Source organism: Eptesicus fuscus, chromosome 4 (assembly GCF_027574615.1).
Source record: "Eptesicus fuscus isolate TK198812 chromosome 4, DD_ASM_mEF_20220401, whole genome shotgun sequence".
NCBI lineage: Eukaryota > Metazoa > Chordata > Mammalia > Chiroptera > Vespertilionidae > Eptesicus > Eptesicus fuscus.
In genome coordinates this window covers 73,412,075-73,419,192 of record NC_072476.1, presented here as the reverse complement: position 1 = coordinate 73,419,192, position 7,118 = coordinate 73,412,075, and the positions used below count along the sequence as shown (strand labels likewise).

The window sequence follows — 7,118 nt, the reverse complement described above, 5'->3', positions numbered from 1 at the left end:
TGTGGGCACATCCCCAGTAGGGGGTGTGCAAGAGGCAGCTGGTCGATGTTTCTCTCTCATCGATGTTTCTAACTCTCTATCCCTCTCTCTTCCTCACTGTAATAAATCAATAAAATATATTTTAAAAAAAATGCACAGGGAGCAAGTACAATGTGCTGTCTTTGGGTGAGTGGTAGAAGTACTGCCATCAAAGACAAAACAGGGCAGGGGTCAGGGTATGAGTCACTGAGTCCTGGAGACCTCGGGCTATTAGCTGTAGTCAAATGTCAGCCCTGCTAATTGCTACTAATTGATGACCCAGGCCTCTGCCATGGGTCAGCCGTCCTTCTGCCGTAAGGATCATTTGGTGGGCATGTTGAGAGGACTGGGTGTCTGGGTCCATGTGAGGAGAACAAATGGCAGAGTTCACACTTGCATTGTGAAATTCACCACTGCATTACAGGGGAGCTCAATACCATTTTTATTTTAAGTTATGCATTAAGAAAGAGAAAATACAAAGTCATTGTCTTCATAATTTTTCCTCTTCATGTGAGAGCACAGGAAGGAAAAATGAGCCTCAAAAAGGTGATGGGGTATATTTATATATACAATGGAATATTATTCAGCAATAAAAAATAATAAAATCTTGGATGGACCTAGGGGGTATTATGCTAAGTGAAATAAATCAGACAGAAAAGAGAAATACTATATGATTTCACTTCTATGTTGGAATCTAAAAAAAAAAAATCAAAACAAATGAACAAACAAAGCAGAAACAGACTAATAGATACAGAGGAAAAATTGATGGTTGCCAGAGGGGATGGGGTATGTGATGGATGAAAAAGATGAAGGGATTAAGAAGTAAAAACATCCAGTTACAAAAATAAATAAGTCACAGGGATATAATGTACATCACAGAAAATATAGTCAATAATATTGTAATAAATTTGTATGGTGACAGATGCTTACTAGACATATCATGGTGATCACATCATCTATAATAATAAAAGCATAATATGCAATTAGACCAGACAGCCAAACGACCTTCTGGACATCATTCTGGACGTCCTTCTGAACGAAGCCATAGTGGCCGGGGCCGAGGCAGAGGCGGTTAGGGGCCATCAGGCAGGCAGGCAGGCAGGCGAGTAGTTAGGGGTGATCAGGCAGGCAGGCAGAGTGGTTAGGGGCGATCAGGCAGGCAGGCAGGTGAGCAGTTAGGAGCCAGCAGTCCTGGATTGTGAGAGGGATGTCCGACTGCCGGTTTAGGCCCTATCTGTGGGATTGGGCCTAAACCAGCAGTCGGACATCCCCTGAGGGGTCCTAGATTACAAGAGGGTGCAGGCCAGGCTGAGGGGCCCTGCCCCCATGCTTGTATTTCGTGCACTGGGCCTCTAGTATGATATATATAAATGTAGAATCATGATGTTGTACACCTGAAACTAATATAACATTGTATATCAACTATGTTTTAATAAAAAAAAATTTTAAAGTGCTTACATATGCTATTAGACCTACAGGAGATATAAAAGAATAGAAAGTTCATCAGACTGGAGAGATCACACATAATTTCCAACATCTACAGAACAAATCATGGCAATATAGACCTTAGCTGTGTGGCTCTTGTCCACACACATCTTCTTTCTATTAGTTAATGGTTGCCACAGGGAAGCTAAAACAGCTACCTCTCACTCCCCAGATGCTCTGTTTCTCCTCAACTACCTGTGTAGGGACCCAGGTCTTAGTCCTCCACTGTACCTTCACATCTGGGAGCAATCTGGAATTGCAGAAGCATCCAGAGCCTATATCAAAGGCACTCAAGAGAATCAGGGTATGCAGAGGTGAGGGAATCCTAAATGTAAATGATTCCTTCATGTCCTGTACAGATTGTCTTTCCTTCCCTTCCTCCCTTCCCCTCTCTCTCTCTCTCTCATACTTTTACACTGCCTGAACTCCTTCCTCAGAAGCACTACCGGAAAATGGACAGACATCTGCTGCATTCTAATTCTGGTTGGATTCCTACTTGGTACTTACTGGATTAGGCCGGGGTGGGGAACCTTTTTTTTGCCAAGGGCCATTTGGATATTTATAACATCATTCTTAGGCCATACAAAATTATCAACTTAAAAATTAGCCTGCTATATTTGGTCAAACATTTAATTAACTTGGCAGGGCCAGACCAAATGATTTCGCGGGCCTTATAGGGCCTGCGGGCCAGACATTCCCCACCCCCGGGTTAGAGCATTTGAAAGATCAGGAGAAAATCCTAAACCAGACAGAACCTAGATTCTTATAAGACCCCCTCTTGCTTGGTCTTAGAAAGACAGTGACATTTATTTATTTATTTATTTATTTTTATTTTTTAATTTTTTAAAAAATATATTTTATTGATTTTTCACAGAGAGGAAGGGAGAGGGATAGAGAGCTAGAAACATTGATGAGAGAGAAACATCGACCAGCTGCCTCCTGCACACCCCCCACCGGGGGATGTGCCCGCAACCAATGTACATGCCCTTGACCAGAATCGAAACTGGGACCCCTTAGTCCGCAGGCTGATGCTCTATCCACTGAGCCAAACCGGTTTCGGCAACAGTGACATTTATTAAACAAATATTGGTTGAGTCCCTATGGTGTTGCAAGGCTTTGCATGTAGAGAACATATACTTTTTCTGTTTCAATGATTTTTGTTGTGTGATAATTAAACCCCCACACTGTCTAAGGCAGTATTTCTTCTCTCCCTCTTCTTGATGAAATGGTTTATGCTTGGCTTCATGTGAACTCCTTATCCAAAGATGGGCTGACAGGCTTCAGGGACATGTGAGTAACCACCCCATGGCTCCATCTCCTACTTAACACACTGATATGAGTACTCAGATCCAGGAACCCTGGGCCTCTCAGCCCCTATGAAGGTAATTGCTGGGTCCTCAGAGAGCAGTGCTGGCAGCTAAATTGCATACACAGCATGTTGGCTGCAAGAGCTCCTGAGTGCTCTGACAACTCTCTAGTCTTATGATGCCTCTATTCTGCAAAAGGATCATTGCCAAGGTCAGATGACTGGCCTTGTTATCACTCAACAACTCAGTGGCTACACCAGAAATAGACTTCTGCCCAGTACTCCTGACTGCCCTACAGGAGCATAAAACTCTGCAGACCCCTGGGGCAGGAAAAGAGGTCACCCATGGAGTCCTTGCCCCTGATAAGATATAAAAGCTCACCTGGCCCCTGGGGTCATAACGGTCCTTGCAACTTGGGTATGCCATCCTCCTCCTCAAACCCATCTCAGCTCCAAAACTGACCCAAGAAGGCAGTGTCTGTTAAGCAACATTTGCTCTGTCCGAGAGCGGAGTGGTGTTCCAGGAGAGTAATCTAAACTGGGGGCGAGGCTGGGCCCCCAAGGCATGCCCTCAGGCTACAGGAAGAAGGTGACAGATGCTGGCCCACTCCACTCGCTGAATGATCCACAGAGCAATAGCACTGGCCTCAGAAGATGGCTGCCCAGGTGTTGGCTGGCGTAGAGGTACAAAGCAGCGGAGTGGGATAGAGGCTAAGATGCTGCAGGGAGACTCCCTGAGTTCAAATCCCAGCTCTCCAGCTTCTATCACTTATTACCTGTGGGACATTGGGAAATTTACTTCACTGCTTTCTGCCTCCGTTTCTTCATCTGCAAAATGTGGATGATAATAGCACCTACCTCATAGGGGCCATTGTTAGGATAAAATGAGCTGAGATGGGTAACGTACTTAGTACCTTGCATGTAGTAAGTATCACTAACTGTTTACTATCAGGCATTTACTGAAAGAGCTATTAGAGGACCATTAAAAATCATGGTTATAAACAGTGATTGCTGGTAAATGTTTAACAAACCACTCTATGGGGACAAACCTGGTATTCGTAATGTTTGCTGATTTCCATGGCTTAAATATTCCCACCATGGATGATTTCAAGAACACAGAGTTAGGAAGAAGTGCTGATTGCTCTCAAGAACCTGCACATCACTGGGTATGAAGCCCAGGTAATAACATGAAAGATGCTATGATAGAGGTATTATATGAAAAATAAGAATGAAATTAGAAATACAAATGAGTACTGACTATGTAAAAATCAAGTGTGTGCAAAGAAAAAGGTGCCATGAAATACAATAAATACTGATGGTGTTAAGAGTGGTGGGAATGTAATTAATTGCTTTACATATTTTTTGCACTCCTTAAAGTGCTTATGTTATTTTTATAGTGGAAATTTTAAAGTAGAACTAATAAACACATACACACACACACCTTTCCGTTATGGAAAATATAAAACATGCACAACAATAGTATAACTTACCTTTGATTATCAATGGTTTGCCCATCTTTTTCCATTTTAATTGAATAAAATTTATTTCACTCCATTTATCCCAAAGGTCATGCCATTTTCCAAAATATGCTAATATAATACATAGGATATTTAAAAAAAAACACAGAAACACCACACCATTATCATGTCTATTATGTTTCATATCATCTAATATTCAGTCCATATTCAGATTTCCCCAGTTAGGAAAGATGTCTTTAATAGCTTCCTTGAATCAAGGTTCAGACACAGAATTGGATTGTTATTCCTTTAAATGTCTTTTATTCCATAACCACTATCCCATCTCTTTCATGTCAGCAATTCATTGATGAAGCGGATAATCTGTCCTGTAAAATGTCCTCACTCTAGATTTGGCTGACTGCTCCCTTATGGTTACCTGAAGTTCCCATATTTCCTGTAAACTGCTGGTTAGATCCAGAGTGAATCAGATAAGACCTGTCATGGGTGGTGCCTGGATTTCCTATTGCATCAGGTTATGACACACATAATGTCTACTTGTGCCACGCTTAGTGAGGCTAAGATTGATCTGTTTAGAAGTGTAACATTTAAAAACAAAAATTAAGTAGGAGAATGCACTTAGGCAGAGGATAAGGAAGAACAGGGTCTTCATTAGTCAAGAGAAGGTGCACTGCTGTTTATGTGTCAAAATTGGTGGACAGAAGGGAGCTACGGGCCCTTGACCCCAGGGTTCTCAGCCGGCTACTCTTTTGCAGTGGCACAGCCCCTCTGATTGAGTTTGGTGACTCCGGTATCATCGAAAGGAAATATGTTCTTACAAAACTTGGGAAGTTATGACAATTTTAATCGGGCTTGGTGAATATTTTGCAAAAATAATAACAAATTCTCTGGTTTGAGTCCAACCCAGAATAAACTGATTTCAGCAAAACATTAGACAAGGTCTATCCTAAACTCCTTTAGCTCCATTGAGTGTTCCTTGCTCATGATAATAACCTAGAACAGCCTCCCTATCCAGGCTCCCACCTCCAATTCATCCTTCATGCCGTGGCTACCAGACTTCTAAAGTGCAAATCAGACCAGTCCCCTGTCCTGGCTAGACTTTTCCACGCCTTTCTGTGGCCTGCTGGAAAAACTTAAAACTCTTTAATTTGTTACTTAAGTTCCTTTATCATCTAGCCTGTGCCCACCTCCCTGCCTTCTTACTCATACTTCTTTTTCTTTTCTCCGTATGTCATGACTTCATCCAGTGCTCTGAGTAGACTCAACTCCATGTTATTCTTTGGATACTACGCTCCTTCGAAACTCTGCGTCTTGGATGTGATCCCCCCTTTCCTTTTGTCTGCTTGGCAGTTTTCCACCATCCTTGAGACTCCTGTGCCTGGAAATTGCAGTAGTCCTTGTAGATCTTCCAGTTTTATTGTTTTCAAATTTTCTTCTGGGTTGTTTTCTTTAATGATAACTAAGTAGAATAACCCTCTTGGTGGAAGGAGCTGTGGAACCAGTGGAAAGCACCTGTGCATGACTTCACGACCATTCCTGCCACCAGCTCAAGCTGCTTCCGTCACGTGACTTCCTGCCTCTTTGGATGGAGTCGCTACACAGGGGGATTAAACACCAGAAGATCACATTTTCCCTTCAATCTTGGTAGCAAGACTTTGACCACATCTGAAATTATGGGTTGTATGTGAACTTTGTTGGGGTACGTGCTGCTGCCTAGAGATCATATCAGTGCCCGTGTACAAAGCTTGAGGACCTATGGTAGAGGCTAGGAATGTGGCTAGACTCCAGGTCTGACCCTACTTCCAGGCATATTTCCACTCCCATGAGCGTCCACCACCCCTTGGCCACTACCCTCGAGGGTGTCCACAGCAGGAGGGCTGGAACTCGTCAAGAAGGCGCTGTGGCCCAGGTGCCCATATAGCATGGCGAAGTGGGCACTGCCATCATTCACCAGTCACAGGATATTTATTACATAGAAGGAGAACACAGATAAGTGGCTGGAGTGATACACATGAAGAATTAAAAATAATTCATTGATTTGAATAATTAATTCATTAATTGATAATGCAGAAAATGTGTTAACTATCCATTTGTTAGAATCATTTTCAGAAAGCAGAGAATCATTTAAGGAGATGAAACTAAGGCAGGAACATTTAAAGAAGAATTGCAAGACTGGGCGTTATAATCAGAGAGAGCTGTCCTGGGAGATTTAGCTCAGAGAAAGGAAGACCTGCCTATCTGGGGACTAGCACAAAGGGAGCGTTTAGCAAAGGGAAATTTAGAAAGAAACGTTTATTTCCCTTAATTTCCCTTAGGCAGACCTGTAAAGTATTACAGTTTTGTGTGCAAGGTGGACTGAGCCTTAAGAAGACACAAAACACAACGCCAGCATCTGGTTACTATGCTTGGCAGGTCAGAAAATGGCTGTCGATGTCACCTGAAGGGCCAATGTGGCTGCTTCAGATGATAAAACTCTCACCGTGCCTGGCCCCTCTATGATTTGATTTCTGATTCCCTAGCCTGAGAAGAGAGAGCCTCCCAGGATGGAGGGCTGTGAATCATTTGGCTGCACAGCTTCCTGTCTACCCTCTTCCCGGTTCATTGATTGGCCTGAGTGCTTAGCCTGACATTCCCACTGAGACAACTGTGCAAGTGCTGCTCTTTACTCTCCTGCTCTTTCAGACACAAGAGCACTCACTCAGTTCTAAAAAGTGAGCTCTGCCCAACCGGCATGGCTCAGTGGTTGAGCATCAGCCTACGAACCAGGAGATCATGGTCCAATTCCCAGTCAGGGCACAGGCCCTGGGTTGTGGGCTCGATCCCTAGTAGGGGTG

At 43.2% G+C, this 7,118-nt stretch overlaps 1 pseudogene; it reads right to left on the bottom strand.

The window, feature by feature from the left end:
* Window positions 1-5,570: 5,570 nt before the first annotated feature.
* LOC129148760 (methyltransferase N6AMT1-like) lies at window positions 5,571-6,228 on the bottom strand (annotated as a pseudogene).
* Window positions 6,229-7,118: the final 890 nt, after the last annotated feature.